A 15,825-nucleotide genomic window follows, 5' to 3' on the forward strand; every position below is an offset into this window, starting at 1 on the left:
GTCACTGTCGACCTGCCCGAGTTCTTTGAGTACCTGACGAACTTGAGCGAGTGCGGCTCGCCCTCAGCAGCGACAGCACATTGCTGAGCCACCACATCTCGCCAGTAAACGTCCGTGTGGCAAATCGCATCCAGCCGATGTCCGTTTCGATCGGTTGCAAAAACGGATGAAGCCTCTTGCTGACTCCACCGAGATGGCACTCCAGCCTGTAGCTCCATTCTCGATTTACACGTGGCGATGACAGAGACCCCAAAGCGACAGGAGTTCCCAGAACTCACGACAGCTCTCGTTGTCTGTCGCGAATGTCTCTCGAAGCGCAACGTGGGATCGCTGCCTCACGCCGTGACGCTTGTGGACCAGTACCTAGATCCGTTCTCATCGCGCAAGAAAGTTGGGCGTGCGTGCAGATTGGGGCTGCCGAGACGAGCACTGGAATATGCAGCAGCTCGCGACCCGGACTGGGCCAATGGTCAGTACATGGCAGCGGCCGCTGTCACTCGAGGGTTCGTGCACGTCCTCGAATGGCTGAACGAGTGCTACCCAGGACGCACTTCATGGGGTGAAGGCCACGAAGGATCGAGTCGCTGTGGACGATTCCTCATGGACACGGCAGCGGAACATGGCCATCTCCCTGTTATGCAGTGGTTGCATGCGAACCGCAGTGAAGGTTGCACGTATCGAGCCATGAACTACGCAGCAGCCAGTGGTCGACTAGATATGGTGCAGTGGATCCATGACAACCGCAGTGAGCCTTGCAGCACGGAGGCGATGGATTATGCTGCCGGGAAGGGCCACCTCGATGTTGTGCGCTTCCTACACGAAAACCGACCAGAAGGATGCACCAAACACGCCATGAGCAGTGCAGCGGCCAACGGCCACTTGGTCGTTGTGCAATGGCTCTACGCGAACCGGAGCGAGCGGATGCCGGCGAATGCGTTGCGTAGCGCCGCCAAGTACGGGCATCTTGAAGTGGTCCAGTGGCTGGTTGAGATTGTCTGTAAAGAGTCCAGAGGGGACTCGTTCATTCAAGATGCGATCCGAATCGCATGTCAAGCAGGTCACGTCGAAGTGGCACGGGACCTTGAGCAAACACTCAAGCAAATGTGACTCGAAGCTACCATACAACTTGACTATTAGCCAGAATCTCGTTTCGACAAGGCGTGGCCAGCAACGCTATGACTCGAGAAAATAGAGGCTCAAACTTGAACAAATAAGGGAGATTGTATCATTCTTTATTGCGCCACTGATGTAGCTCAATCTCCAACATATTACTAGCAGTAAGCCATGTCACATCGGTTTCCTCTCTGAGTAAAAGCCATCCTCCATTTACTTGTTCTTCTGGTGTGGTGCTGTTATGGTATTGCAGTCTCCATTTGGCGAGAGCTGGAGCTGGGTTTGTCGGTTCGATGGTCGTCATAATGCCGAGGCATAGACCTTGGATCCTTTTGGTGTCGCTTCGTTTCCACATGCTTGCTATTGCCATAACTTGGTACGTTCCAGCTGCTTCGTATCCTGGATTGAGATTTCTTCATCCTCAAATTCAACGGTACATGTTCATGTTCAAGCTCAAGCGCGTGCACTGCGTTGACACCGCTGCTGTGACCCCCCTCCAGCACAGCCACGCCCGTGTATCTCCGTACATGCTGACCAGCCACACCCCGCGCGAAAACAGCCCTTCTCGTCAACCCGAATGGCCGCCAACGAGCGAAGGGGTGTCACGCCAGAGCAGCCCTTCTCCTCAGTCCGGATTGTCGCCGACGAGTGAAGAAGCGCCTGCTCCAGCGGGACAGACGGTAAGTTCAATGACTGTACCAGCCACAGTGGTTCTGTGCAACGGCGGCTCCTTCGGCGACCCAGGCAACAAGTGGCTCCTACGACAACAGGATATATTATACAGCTACACATGTTGGGCTTTACCAACAGCTTGAACGGCCCATCGTGAAGTCATCGACCATCGTGAAGTCATCGATCAACCAGCGTGATATGTCAGCTGAATGATATCACTTTTAGCGGAAGCTCGTTCAGTGGGAACAGTTCTCTCCTCGTGTGAAGATGCAAGCAATAAAGAACGACGGGGTCTGGAGTGTGGAGACACCTCAGTTTGCTGAATGGCCTAAATTGATGCCGTTTAAGGTCAAGAAGCGCGGTATAGATTCTTCAAAGTCTGAACTAACGTGGAACCAGTGGCTGGCTACAATGCATGGAGCAACGGTGACTCTCATGGTCTATGAACATGGTATGGGCTCGGAAGAGATCAAATCGCTAAATGAGCTAGTTTCCCAGCTAATGACCTGGTATTTCGAGAGAGACTGAGTTTTTCCCGTCGATCCTGCTCACACTATCCCTTCAGACAGCACAAGGTAGATCCTGATGATCCTGTAGAAACGATGACCAACCTTTGGATTGGTAATTTGGGCAGCATCAAGCATCAGGTTCCCGACCCAAGGAACCAGACAAGCCAACTGTGACGGGAGTCACACAGCACCTTGCGCTCGAGGAAGTGCTAGGAGTATACAAACTCCAAGTGAACGACGGTTCACTAGTTCCCGGTCTTGGGGAACGGTTGACTTAGACAACGTAGTTTATAGACTGATATATTTATAGTTAGTTACCTAGAGATCGTCTTGCAATACAATTCCTAAGTCAACTATAGTTTATCCTATATGTTTTATGTATGGGTGGCTGTGAGCCACCACCACGTGTCAGTGGTGTTGGGTACACCATGCACCCAACCCGGAAGAGTGACGGGCACTCTTCAGGTAACCCCGTTACATCCTCCCCCACTTAGACTCGATCTTATCGACCAATCGGGGCGAGCGGGAAGTTTCTCTTACTTCCTCGCTCAGTCGATAACCATCGACAAGAGGTCGAGCGTTTCCGCTCGCGCTCTCCGCTCTTCCGGAGCGCTGGGGCATTCCCAAACGTGCTCCTTGGCCTTCACGTCGGCCTGGCAAGATGCCTCAGAGGAAGACACCTCGCGACGCGAAAGCGTCCAAGACTAAGCCCGCGAGGGCAAAGTCAAAATCGGCCAAGCCTCGCGGCAAGGCCTCCGCGTTGGGGGAAGCCGTTGATGCGGCTTCCCAGGCGATTTATTCACCTGGCGACGCGCCCGTATCCGCGTCTGCGAGCACGCGCTCGCGACGCCGTGGTTCGCCCGATGTACCACCGGACGACCGTCCAAACCCTCGGTTTGTACATCGGGACCGCAGTCCCGAGTCGCCGAGCGACCTTGAGCACTGCTCCTCTCCTGGAGCAGTCTCACACGACGAAGGTGACGCGCCAAGTCACAAAGGCGCGTCTGAGGACGTGTCCTCGGTCCATGAGGACCTGAGTGGAGATGGGGACAACGTGCCCAAGTCTCCTGCGGACACTGGGTCCACGAATGCCAGCGCCGCGGGTGGACAGAAGGACGGCGACGCTAAGGCAGCGTCGCCAGCCAAGCGCTTGACGCTCGGCGAGGGTCTCCAGCGAGCCCGTGACGCCAAGGCCAAAGAGGCCGCGTCGAAGAAGCGAATCGCTTCTCGGTCCCCTCCCAAGGGCCGGACTAGGGGGCTTGATGTTATCAAGTCCCTGTTTGACTCCTCGGAGTCAAACTCGGAGGATGAAGAGGGACAGGTACATGTCCCGGAGGAGGTCGCTAGTGCGCTCGACGAGCAGCAAGAACGCCTCCAGGAGGCCCGGATGCGCCAGCGCCTCTCGCCTCCGGCGCCGCAACCGACTCCTGGCGGGGGTGCTTCGGGAGAGAGGGATTCCAAGCACCCCAGGGGCTACTTCCCGCCCGATGAGAATACGGGTTCTCCGTTGTTCCTTGAGAGGCTCGGCGCCCCTCGTGGCCTCATTGGAGGCCCCACCTCCCGAGGCGCGTATGAGCGCGACTTGATCCAAAAGGTGGACTTGTTCACCGAGGATATTGAGGCCGCTCGGTGCGTCCTCCTGGCTCCGCATCGGATGCCGCTCAAGGAGTTCACCACCCTTCGCAAGAAGGATGAGAACAGGGGTGGTCTACACCCGGTGTGGGGTTACCCTTGGGTCCAACCCGAGAACACTTACACCGTGGCCCAAGCGGAAGACCTGTTCTGGCGGTGGGTTGGCCTGCGTGGGCATTCTGCCCAGGAGCTCGATGAGCTCAAGGAGGATCGCCTGCTGCATCGAATCCTCGATCAGCGCGACCTCCGGATTCGGTTTGCCCACCTCGTGAGTAAGCGGAAGCTGTACTCCGAGATGGAAGGACTGAAGCGTAGAGCTCAGTCCGGCGCTCGAAATGAGCGCGGGTACGGTGTTCATGCGTCTGCCACCGTACCCCGTCCGTCGGCTAAGAAGCCGCGGACTACTTACGAAGCTGTCGCTGCTTCTGTTCCCAGATCGCGACAGCCTTCGGGCAGTCAGCCTGGAGCCGCTCGATCGGCTCCCATGAGTTCTGTGACGAGGGATACCCTCGCCACTTCACCAAGAGCTGGCGCATCCTTTGGCGGCGCCGCTCACGGAGCACACGCTCCACGTGGTAGTGGGTTTCCCCATTACGGTCGAGGAGGGCCGGCGGAGGCCTTGCTCGACTATGCGTACGAGGCTCCGCCACAACGTGAGGCTCCGAGATCGTCGGCACGATCTCCCGATCAGTCCGTGCTGCTTCAGCAGCAGGAGATCCACGATCTCCGTGATCGAGTGTACACTCTGGAGATCGCATTGGGTCTCGGCCCTGGTGGGCAGGCTGCCGCTCAGTCGGGAAAGCCGGGGTCTCTTCCCCTCCTTCGTGGGGATGTGGACCGACTGAGCCAGGAGTGTGAGGATCTCCACTCCCGGGTCGATCGTCGTGCGTCGTCGTACGACGTCGACTGTCTTCGCGACGAGGTGGCTCACCTCCGTTCTGAGATCCAGAACCGGCCGAGCTATCCGGGCTATCGGGAGCCGCAGTCCTATGCGTACTCCCAGCCGTACTACGGTTCCTACCCGTACGGCGGGGCATCTTCGAGGTCACAGGCTTACGCCTACGACCAGTCCCCTGCGCCGGCTTCCGCGTGGCGGTCGCCACAGCGGGAGGCGGGCGCTCGGTTCGAGGTGGTGAACTCGCCACCTCAGAATCCCCTTTCGCTTCCTGCGGGGGATCAGAAGCCTGAGGGTCGTGGTAGCGCTTCTGTAATGGGTCTGCTTAGACCCACTACTTAAGCTTACACGTGTGCGCACGTGTATGAGGAAGCGTAGGAGTAATTTACTTAAGTTCAGTATACTTGTATCCACAAGTATACTTAAACCTAGATAAATGAACCAAACGAAAGCTTTGGTGGTAAATGAGAACTGTATTGATTGTAAATGGGGTTTCCTCCTAAAACTGATATTTCTAATGAGAGGTTCTGCCATTGGATGGCTGGCAGAACCCCTATCTATTGAATGACTCTCATTGGTAGAAAGGTGTTACTTTCTACCAGTCATATGCCTTTTGCTATGAATGTGGACCACCCTGTGGTGGTCACCTGAATGTATGCCTTAGTGCATGTTGCACTAAGGTGGGAGGTGAACCGAATGTGTAGCCCCGCTACACCATCCCCCCGTTAGGATTTGACGTGCCGGTCTCGACACGTCAATCCGTATTTTCTTCGGGAGAACACGTGCTCATTCCCAATGAGCACGCCAACGACGTCTTCGTCCAAGACGCCGGCCGCTTCGGCAACAGCAAGTGCTGTCGTCGCCTCCAAGGCGACGACGGCCGCTGCCTCAGCCACGACCGCTACTGGCATCGCCTCGACGGCGATGCCGACAAGCGCGGCAACAGAGAGTCGCCTCTCTGTTGCTGGATACCACTCGAGATGGCATGAGAAACATGCCATCCGAAACAAGACAGGCAAGATCATTGCTGTCGAAACCGGAGTGGGTATCTACTCTCCGGGTGGAGAGGGAGTTCCCCTCGACTACGGAAGTGAAGTCGAGGAGGGGGAACTCGAAGGAGACAAGGACATCTTGTCTCCGGGCCACACTGACCCCAATGTGGGTCTGCGTCGTCCACGCGAGGACGACCCGAACGCTTCGAGCTCGAAGCGTTCGCGCAGCGGCAGTGGAACACCGCTCGCTGCCGCTGGAGCCTTGTCGACTCCGCGGGATGGAGATGACTCCACTCCATCCGCTGCTGTTGCGGCCTCGCGCACTGAACCAGTGCGCGAGCCGTGGATGCCGTCTCAGTCTGAGATCGGCAGCCGATTCGGTGCGACCGCGCCACCGAATCTGTACGCGCTGTATTCGTGCAACGCCATCGTTGACGATGACGTCGCGAAGCGAGTACACTTTGATCCGTTAACGAATCAAAGGCGCGACTACTACATCGGGCTCTTCCATGAGCTCCGATGGTTTGCGAGCAAGAAGACTTCTCGCAGAAGCAAAGTGCCCGAGTGGCAGGCACTTTGTCAAAGTTGGAGTGCCTTTGTTGAAAACTTCAACAAGAACCCCGCTGGCTATCGCGACCGGATTAGCCAGGCGCGGGAGCGCTACGAGAAGTTCTCGAAGCGTGGTAAACTTGAACGACTGCACCATGGTGCAGTCGGTATTGGACTTCCTTGCGCAGTGCCTTATGACACTGCTTGTGAGTACTGCTACCCTGGAGCAGTACGCATCACCGAGCGGGACATCAACGGGTACACGTCCATGTGTGTACCTGACGACCTCAAGACCCTGCGCGCCAGTTTTCAGGCGCAGGCGTCTTCTAGTGCTGCGGATAATCGCAGCACTTATCCGAGTGCTGTAGGCGACTACAGCGCTCGCCCAAGTTTTACGCCCTTCGGCGGAGGTGGCGGTGGCGGCCTTCGTACGCCGTCACCATTTCCGGAATGTCCTCCATCAGGACATTCCGTGATTCCCACGTATCGTGTTGGGGAGGAAATCCTCTCCAACGAATACGAAAATGAACCGGACCTCGGGTCTGGTTCCGATGACCAACAATTCGCTGGACGATCCAGCGAGTTGCCCCGCGTGCGTCTCGCAACGGGGGTGGGGGGGGGGGTGGGGGGGGGGGGGGGGGCGAGAAGACGCCCCGGGTTTGGTCAACCAAACTTTGAGTCTCGCTTGGAGGCTGTTGAGCGTCTCCAAGCGTCGCAGTTCGCTGCTCTGCGTCAGGAGCTGAGCTTGTTAAAGGCTCAGCTCGCGGAGGTTGCGCAGACGACCTCGAACGTAAAGGTCGAGGTCGGGACGAGGCTCTCTGCCGTCTCGAAGCGCGTCGCCGCGCTCGAGAGCGCTTTGGCGAGTCACCAGACGTAGGTGACTCGTGCTGCACGTACGGCTTCAGTCGCCCAACGTAAAACGTTGGGTGCAAGCGCATGCTGGACGGTATGTCCAGTGTGTACGCGTTGCCATGCTTCGCCAACACGGCGAATGGCCCAATGAAGCGCGGAGCAAGCTTGCTTGCTCCGAAATCGGAAACTGCATGTTTAGCTAGGTTCTGAGTAGCTAACAGAACTAATGAACCAACTTTGAATTCATGTGTGTTTCCCCTGCCGATGTTATCGGCATTCAGCTTCTGTCGATCGACAGAAGCTGCTATTGCATCTTGGACAAACCGAATTACGGCTTGTCGACGCTGGACAAAGTCCATTGCATCCGAGCTGAACCCCTGGTTCAGTTCGTGCTCCTTGTTCGCAGCAGGCCCGGCCTGCGCGTGATGTTCGTTGTCGTTTAAAGTGTCTACGCCCGTCGTAGACACTGTCTTGTCGTCGCCATGACTGCGCGCAGTACGTGCGCGAGTCGTCACAGCTGATACATTGCTTGTATCAGCGTGCTTATCCGGTTGTTTTGAATTAACCGGATATCCTCCCCCACTTAAGGAAGGAGCTACCGCACCGAGTACGCTCGGTACGCGTGGGTGCCTCATGGCATTCACGTAGAACGGTGTGTGTCCTGTCGAGACATGCACCGAGTTGTTGATGGCGAACTCCGCCATCGGCAAGCAGTCGCTCCATTGATGGAACGAGTGCGCGTAGCTCTTCATGGTGTCAACCAGCACGCGGTTGACACGCTCTGTTTGTCCGTCGGTCTGCGGGTGATCCGCAGTCGACATGGACAACTGCGTCCCAAGAAGTGTAAACACTTCTTGCCAGAATCGCGCTGTAAAGCGCGGATCCCGATCCGACACGATGTCGAGTGGCATACCATGGTGTCTAAACACCATGTCGACAAACAGACATGCCGTCTGTTTGGCTGTCACCTCGGCTGGCACTGCAGCAAGATGCACCATCTTGCTGAAGCGGTCAACAAAGACCACAATACCAGTCCTCCGCTTGTTGTCTTGCGGAAGACCAAAAACAAAGTCCATTGAAATGGACTGCCAGCACTCCGACGGAGTCGGTAGTGATTGAAGCGGAGCCTGCGAGTTGGGCGCAGGCTTCACGCGCTGGCATACCTCGCAAGCACGAACGTACTTGCGTACCCACTTGTACTGGTGACTCCAATAGAAGTCACGCGTGAGAAGCAAATATGTCTTCTCACGGCCAGGATGTCCCGATGTCGGGGCATCGTGGTACTCATACGTGATCTTGAGCTTCAGCTCATGATCATCCGGCACGACAATGCGATCTGCGTTGTCGTCGACTGCGCTGTAAAGCAGCAGACCATTGTGTACACGATAACGGTGTACACGGGCACGAAGGTGTTTGGCCAGCTTCTGACGAGACTTGTCAGAAGGTGTGGAGAAGTACTCCAACAATTGCTTCGCATCCGCATCCTGTGCGTATGCGGCCTTCACTTCGTCCAGCAAGGACGACGAGGGTGTAGTCGTCCTGACGACGCCAACTGCGTTGGCGTCGGCCTCTTGCACCGCATAATCTGGTCGACGCGAAAGCGCGTCGGCCACGACATTCAACCTTCCAGGTTTGTACTCAACCTGGAAGTTGTATTCAGCAAAGAATGACAGCCACCGTGCCATTCTTTGTGATATGTGCGGCGACTTGATCGCCGTACGCAACGATGCGTGGTCGGTGTAGACCACGAATGGTCTACTCCCAAGTAGATACACTCGAAACTTTGCGAGTGCATACTTCATGGCAAGGAGTTCCTTGTCATGTACCGGGTAATTGCGCTCAGCTGGCTTCAGCTGACGCGATTGGTAGTAAACCACACGATCACGACCTTCGTGATCGAGTTGCATCAGTGCGCATCCGATCGCGAAATCGGATGCATCGCACACAACGTGGAATGGGCGATCTTGGTCGGCCACCGCCAAGATCGGCGCCTCAGTCAAGCCCTGCTTGACTGCTTCGAAGGCCTACTGACAATCAGCAGTCCATTCCCATGCAGCCTCTTTCTTTAAGAGCTGCGACAGCGGGCGAATCTTGCCCGCGTAGTTGCTCACGTACTTGCACAAGTACGTGGCGAGTCCAAGGAACTGCCGCAGTTCCTTTACGTTTGAAGGCGTAGGCCATTCATTGATCACTCTGACCTTTCCTGGGTCAGGGCGTACGCCGTTCTTCCCCACGAGACACCCAAGTACGGGTATCTCGGTCGCCCCGAAGATACAGTTCTTCAGGTTCGCGTAGAGCTTGTGCTTTCGCATGAGCTCAAGCAACTTGCGGAGATGCTCTGTATGCATCTCCACATCCGATTTCCCATTCACAGCCCGGCTGTGAATGAACACGTCGTCGAAATAGCTCGGTGCGAAGTCGCGCACCGAGCGCAACAAGTGCGTGACGCACCTGTTGAACGTCGCTGGGGCGTTCTTTAGCCCCTGCGGCATCACGAGCCACTCCCAGAGCATGCCGCTCGGAGTGCTTACCGCCGTGAGAGGGATATCACTCTCACGCATGAGGATCTGATAGAACCCGTCTCTCAGATCCAGAGTACTGAAGATAGTACTCGAGGTCATCGAATCGATGATCACATCTTTTCGAGGTATCGGCGTCTGCGCCGGTACCGTCGCATCGTTCAGCTTGTTGTACGCATGAACGATGCGCCACCCGCCCTGTGGTTTCTTCACACAGAACGTAGGTGCGCTGTGCGGGGACTTCGATTCCCGCACTTGTCCTGCATTGCGACGACTTTCAAAGAAGTCGTCGATTGCCTTGACTTGCTCACGCGGCAGTGGCCACTGTCGCGTGACGCAGTACTTCGTTCCCGGCACGAGATCAATCTCGTGCTGAACACCCTTGTCCTGCGGTAACTCCGCAGGAATGTCGTCCGGGAGTACATCCTTGTACTCACGCAAGACCTTGTAAAAGGGGCTCGCCTTGAGCGAGTCCCAGCCTTGCTCGTCGAAGCGTTCCTTCTTCGACTTCGCGCTGAGGGCGTCCGCGCCCTCAGAGATGAGCTGATTCAGCTCTTCTGCTTCACACGTCATCCTCTCGACGTCCGAGAGGATGCAGATCTGCTCGATGCGTCCATCGTGCAGTTCGCGAGCGAAACGCTTCCAGCTTGTGACTGGGAGCGACATCAACTCCGACGCTAACGTCGGAGGATTATCCAGCCTCATCTTCTTGTATTGGAGACCAATACTCGTACGCGTCAAGACATTCAATGTCTCGACGGTCGTCTCCAACTCCTGTGTCTGCCTGGCAGACACTGCTTGTAGCGTCTCGGTCCCTGACCGAGACTTGCGCAGCTTTTCTTGCTTGCGCCGTTCACTTCTCGTGCGGAGCCCGGCTCCGCGAGTTTCTTCTTGTCCAGGCCCGGCCGTGGACAGTTGTTCCTTGTATTCGCCGGCGGGTTCTACCCGCGGGCGCACGCGTTCAAGCCCGGCTTGATCGCGCACCGCTTCGTCGTGCAGCCTGGCTGCACGCGAGCTCGCAAGCATTTCCGGTGCGGGACGTTTGCAACCGTCCGCACTGCTTGCAGCGTCGGCTCCCAGAGCCGACGCGTCTTCTTTACCTCTACGCCTAACGGCGGAGTGTCTTTCGACCAATTGTGTGTCGACATTACCTGTCGACACTACCGCGTCGCCCCGGACGCTTCGAGACCCTCTCGAATCGGATTGAACCAGGCCCTGCTGATTCGGTCCACATCTTCTCCCAACGACTCTCGCAGTCGTTGGCGTTCGCTTGGGGTGACCGGAGACAGCCGCATTCCGCGCTGTCTCTAGTGGAGGGCCGCATGCACCACGTGGTGCATGTGCTGCGCCGACAGGGCCATCGCTCTCTGTCGCGCTGCTGCTGCTCCCGAAGCGCACGATCGTGCGCTTCATCCAGTCGATCACCGGATCATGCCGTGCAAGCCACGGCATGCCCAACACCATATCGAACTTATCGTCCAGTTCCAGGACGATAAGCTCGTCGACGAACTCCTTCTCTTGGTAAGAGAAGCGTACGCGTACGATACGCTTCTCGGTTCTAACAACGACACCCGTTGCTAGTCTCACTTCCAATAGACTTCGAGGTGTTTCCACTTCCTCGAAGTCAAGCCTTGGAAGGCTCTGCAGTCGAACAAAGTTGTTCGACGCTCCACAGTCCACTAGAGCACGAAGAGACTTCTCTCTCTTCGAGCTTACCTTCAGGATGACAAGGTTCGGCTTGTCATCTTGCTTCTTGCAGTGAGATTGACTCTCACTGGGGGCAGCGATCTTCGTTGCAGCGTGTCCGATGTCGACACGCTCGATCGCATCACCAGCAGGGCGCCCCGCGCCTGCTGGTCCCTTTAGTTTTTTGATTGCCCGTGACGATACCCAGTATCGCCACGACGGCTCCTCGCCGCGTGCACAGGTGCTGTGCACTCGCGGGCATAGTGACCGATGTTTCCGCAGCGGAAACAACGCACATTCGTTGATCCACGACGCTGCTGGGAACCAGCAGCTGTCGCACTCGAGAGGTCCATTGGTTCGGGACCTCCCGACGGCCTTACCACCGGTCGTGGCATCAGCCGTGGGGCGTTCACATGCAGTTTAGCCTGCCGCAGGCTAAACTCTTCTTGCATTGCAAGCGCAATTGCAGCCTCGAGAGTATTTGGATACTCTCGGAAGAGATAGGTCTTCACAGGCCCATCTCTAAGGCCCTTCATGAACGTGACGACCTTTGTCGCCTCGTCAATCGGGTTGGTCACGATGTTCGAGACCAAGTACCGTGCCCTTTGGGCGTAAGCATGCACGTCATGCTAGCCCTGTTGCAGATCGAGGAACTCCGCCCTCGATCGGAACTCGTTTTGCGGGGGCTCAAACGCTAGTTTGAGCTCCTCCTTGAACTCTTCGTATGTGCTAAAGCACGTAGGATCTGTGAGTCGGCGTCCGTACGCCCAACTCCTCGCTCGTCCGCCAAGACATGACATGGCGAACGCAACCTTCGACAACGGGTCGACGATACGTCGAGCCGCGATGGCAGTGTCGACCTCGACAAGCCAACGGAGGAGAGGTTCGCCCTCTCTTCCAACGTAACTGCTTACGTGGAGTTTCAATGACTCCACGCGCGGTGTGGCCGATGGCGACACCGAAGTTCGAGCAGCGGTTTCACGCTGTTCCTTCACGATGAAACCCAGAGCAACACCGTGTTGCTCCGTCGGCGATAGCGTTCGCAACATCGTTGCTACCGCCGCTTCCCCAATGACTGTTGACAGTCGTTGGAGGGCCTCCCACTCTGGTTCCGACAGGTGGGGGCAGTCTGCACGCGCAACATGCGTTGCAGACGTGTTTGGGCTACCCACGGACATGTTACTGTCCGAGGGCAGGTTCTCAGCCCCGCGTTCGTATTCCATACGAACGTGTTAGTCGGTCGTTGGACGGACTACAAAGTGCTACCAGGTGTAATGGGTCTGCTTAGACCCACTACTTAAGCTTACACGTGTGCGCACGTGTATGAGGAAGCGTAGGAGTAATTTACTTAAGTTCAGTATACTTGTATCCACAAGTATACTTAAACCTAGATAAATGAACCAAACGAAAGCTTTGGTGGTAAATGAGAACTGTATTGATTGTAAATGGGGTTTCCTCCTAAAACTGATATTTCTAATGAGAGGTTCTGCCATTGGATGGCTGGCAGAACCCCTATCTATTGAATGACTCTCATTGGTAGAAAGGTGTTACTTTCTACCAGTCATATGCCTTTTGCTATGAATGTGGACCACCCTGTGGTGGTCACCTGAATGTATGCCTTAGTGCATGTTGCACTAAGGTGGGAGGTGAACCGAATGTGTAGCCCCGCTACAGCTTCAGACGACCCACATAAAACGTCGGGTGGGTCGTCATCGACTTAGGCAAGTCGATCGTGTAGGCGGAGCCATGCCTGCTCAGGACCTCAAAGGGTCCGATAAACCTGTGCTTCAGCTTATTGCTGAGCACGGAACTGACCGAGTTTAGTGGTAGGTTCCTAGTGTCGAGTAGAACTAACTCGCCCACTTTAAACACGTTTAAGTTTCCTCTTCCATATCGGTCAGAGTACTCCTTTTGTTTATCTTGGGCGGCGGCCATTGTGTCGCGCACCCGGCTTATCACATTAAGCCTGTTGTCGACAAAAGTCGACAACTGCTTCTTTAGGGAAGCCGGTGTCACGTCTGACACCTGGGAGGAAAGAGCTTTCCGAGCCTCTCCCCCACTTACGACCGAAGCCGCGGTGTCACCACGGAGAGTGAGTGGCACCAGGGGGTTCCGGAGCCCGTTGAGGTAGAACGGGGAGAACCCCGTGGACGCGTGTACCGCGTTGTTGAGTGCAAACTCAACCATCGGCAAACTGGCCGACCATGTGCCGGGAGATTCGGCACAGACACTGCGTAGAGTGTCTTCGAGGACGCGATTGACGCGCTCCGTCTGGCCGTCCGTCTGTGGGTGGTCGGCCGTGGACATGAGCAGCCGTGTTCCAAGCAATTGGAACAGCGTTTTCCAGAACGCAGACGTGAACCGTGGGTCACGGTCAGAGACAATAGTCTCAGGGAGGCCATGATAGCGGAAGACGCCATCCAGGAACAGCCGTGCAGTCTGTTCACCGGTGACTGAGTCAGCCACCGGAGCAAGGTGTACCATCTTGCTCAAGCGGCAGACAAACACCAGGACGCCGGTGTTGCCCTGGGCATCAGCCGGCAGTCCGAAGACGAAGTCAAGACTCATCGACTTCCAGCAGTCTTCCGGGACTGGCAGGCTCTGCAAAGGAGCCGAGGCATGACCAGCAGGTTTCACTCGCTGGCATGTCTCGCAGGTCCTTACATACGTGGCGACCCACTTGTACATGTGGGCCCACCAGAAGACCTGGGAGACTGACAAGAAGGTCTTTTCGCGGCCAAGGTGGCCGCTGGAAGGCACATCATGCGCCTCCTGAAGTATGTCATACTTCAGATCCTCGTCGTTGGGGACGACTATCCGCGGAGGATCGGCCGGATCCACGCGGTAGTGGAGGAGGCCATCGACCCACGCATAGCGATGGAGGCGGGCACGATGGCGGGGCGTTAGCCATGCATGCTTGGCCTCCTTGCCAGCGGTGAGGAACCGCACGATGGGGAAGAGATTCTCATCATCTCGATACGCCAGGCGTATCCGATCGTACAGATCTGTCGTAACCCGACTAATGTGCGCGAGCTCATAGTCGGGTCGACGGGATAACGCGTCGGCAAGCACGTTCAGCTTGCCCGGCTTGTATTCGACGCGGAAGTTATATTCCGCGAAGAATGACAGCCAGCGGGCCATCCTCTGAGACAGATGCGGAGAGTTGGTGGCCGTCCGCAAGGACGCGTGGTCTGTATAGATCACAAAGGGCTCAGAGCCCAGGAGGTGTACCCGGAACTTGACAAGGGCATACTTCATTGCGAGGAGCTCCTTGTCATGGACAGGGTAGTTCCTCTCGGCGGCTTTAAGCTGCCTGGACTGGAACGAGATGACTCGCTCGTGCCCGTCCGCGTCGTGTTGCAGCAGCGCGCAACCGATGGCATAGTCGGAGGCGTCGCAGACAACGCTGAACGGTTTTGTCTCGTCCGGCAAAGCCAGGACCGGCGCGCGCTGCAAGCTCGCCTTGATGCTGTTGAATGCATCCTGATGACGGCTCTCCCAGCGCCAGTCGGCATCCTTCTTAAGGAGATCCGACAGGGGTCGTGCCAGCCCGGCATACCCCGCACTATACTTGTGCAAGTAGTTGGCGAGACCCAACCACTTGCGAAGATCCTTTTGGGATCGTGGTGTGGGCCAGGCCGCAATGGCCTTGACCTTCTCAGGGTCGGCTCGAACGCCGACGCTGCTGACGAAGCAGCCGAGAACTTTGATCTCTTGTGCCGCAAAGACGCACTTGTCGATGTTGGCATAGAGCTTGTTTGCTCTCATGACCATAAACACTCGACGGAGGTGCTCGAGATGCACCTCGATAGCCGTCTTGCCTTCCCCGGCACGGCTATGGACGAAGATATCGTCAAAGTACGTCTGCGTGAACGCACGCAAGGGTCTAAACAACTGTGTGACCAAGCGATTGAAAGTCGCTGGGGCATTTGATAGGCCCTGTGGCATCACTAGCCACTCCCAGAGCATGCCGCTCGGGGTGCTCACCGCCGTGAGCGGGATGTCGCGCTCGAGCATCAGGATCTGGTAGTATCCATCCACCAGATCCAGCGCGCTATAAAGCTCGCAGCCCGCCATGTTGTTCAACAACACATCCTTGCGGGGAATGGGTGTCTGGGCGGGCACCGTTGCGCTGTTCAGCTTGTTATAAGCATGAACCAGACGCCACTTCCCGTTCGGCTTGCGAACGCAGAAGGTGGGCGTCGAGTGCGGAGACTTCGACTCACGCACCATGCCTGCCTTTGCCTTCGCGGCGAAGAAGGCATCAATGACCTCGCACTGTTCGCGAGGCAGTGGCCATTGCCTGGTCACACAGTACTTTGTGCCTGGCACGAGATCAATCTCGTGCCTAACTCCTCGGTCAGGTGGGAGTTGGGACGGCGGGTCCTTGGACACCACGTCCGAGA

This window comes from Phytophthora ramorum, assembly GCF_020800215.1.
Source record: "Phytophthora ramorum isolate Pr-102 chromosome Unknown Phyram_PR-102_s0015, whole genome shotgun sequence".
Classification (NCBI taxonomy): Eukaryota; Oomycota; class Peronosporomycetes; order Peronosporales; family Peronosporaceae; genus Phytophthora; species Phytophthora ramorum.